This window comes from Panthera tigris, chromosome B3 (assembly GCF_018350195.1).
Source record: "Panthera tigris isolate Pti1 chromosome B3, P.tigris_Pti1_mat1.1, whole genome shotgun sequence".
NCBI classification, from domain to species: Eukaryota; Metazoa; Chordata; class Mammalia; order Carnivora; family Felidae; genus Panthera; species Panthera tigris.
In genome coordinates, this window is record NC_056665.1 from 19,838,125 (window position 1) to 19,839,689 (window position 1,565).

A 1,565-nucleotide genomic window follows, 5' to 3' on the forward strand; every position below is an offset into this window, starting at 1 on the left:
TGATTGGAATTTCAGTGAATCTAGAGATGAAGTTGGGAAGAACTAAATCTTGACAATATTGAGTCTTCTTGTCCATGAACATGGAATACTTCTCCATTATTTAGTTGTTATTTAATTTAATTTAATTCATCACAGTGTTTTATTTTTCCTTATATTTTGTACATGTACATATTTTGTTAGATTTATACCTGAGTACTTCATTTGGGGGAGTGCTAAGGGATATAAATGGTACTGTGTTTTTAATTTCAAATTCCACTTGTTCATTGCTGGTATATAGGAAAGTGATTGATTTTTATATGTTCTAAGACTTATGGGAGAATAAACTAGTATCATCCACAGACAGAAAATGAAATCTGCAATATTTGAATTATGAATGTTCAAATCAGCCCAGACAAGAATATAAGTCCAAACCACCAATAGATGAATGAAATACCATATGGTCCAAGATATATCCTTAAAGTTTTGACACAACCCTCAGTCTGAATTGTGAGGACTGATCATCAGTTCAGTCCAGCCAGCAGAAATTGTGCAATTTTCTGTTGTATTTATTATACAGACTGTGTATATTTTAGAAGGTTCCTTTAGTGCTACACTATTGTACTTTCTGTCCCAGCAATTAGAGGGCATGCAAATTCCACAAAGTCATCAATAAGAACAGGCCATGCTCTTTCTTTGTGATAATTAGACATGTTATCTGCAATCATTGTACTGAAATCTAAAAGAAGATTCCAAGTATTTTTTGGTATTGATCATTTATCATGTTCCAATAAAAATTTATTCCATAAGTCTAAGAATGTATATCTCCCTTAAACACTAAATTCCAGCAGGCAATTGCCATTTCTAGATCTAATCCTTTTTGTCTTGGATTCTTTGCAAAATTAAAAGTAAGCTTGTAAAACTCCTTAAATCATCCTGGTTCTTTCAATTCTTGTTCCATTTTGGGTATCTGGGCATTTAGTTTTTCTATGTCATATCATTCATGAACTCCTGTTGGAAAACTTGCACTGTGTTGCTGCTCTGAACTTTCACACAATAATCAATGCACTGATGCTGGCTGGATCAAGTACGAAGTCATCACACATGTTCTGTGTACCACCTATACCAATTTTATATTCATCTTGAGGATCTTTGTATCTATTGTATAGCTGTTCTAGCTTCTTCCTGTCCAGTGATCCTTTTATACTCTCACATATATAAAGTTCAAGATTTTGGATAAAAAAAGTCTGTTGCAATATCTAACCTCCAGTCATTTTGAAACAGACAACTTACTACTGTTTTTTCACTTGAGTGTGTGAAGCTAATAAACTGATGAATTTTATCCTTCTGTGATGATTTCAACTTGCTCATGTTGGTGTCCTCTAGGCCTCTCCCCTCCTCCTTTGGCTCTGCAGTGAATCAGCTCCTGGATTTTTTTGTTGATTCTTTGAGATTTTTGACATAGATGATCATGTCATCTGTGAACAAAGATAGTTTTGTTTCTCCCTTCCCAATTTGTATACCTTTCTTTTCTTGCCTTATTGCATTATTTTAACTTCTAGTACAATGTTGAAAAGGAGTGGTGAGAG

The 1,565-nt window shown here is 33.8% G+C and overlaps 1 pseudogene; it reads right to left on the bottom strand.

The window, feature by feature from the left end:
• Positions 1–587: 587 nt before the first annotated feature.
• On the bottom strand, positions 588–1,347 carry LOC102953485 (annotated as a pseudogene).
• Positions 1,348–1,565: the final 218 nt, after the last annotated feature.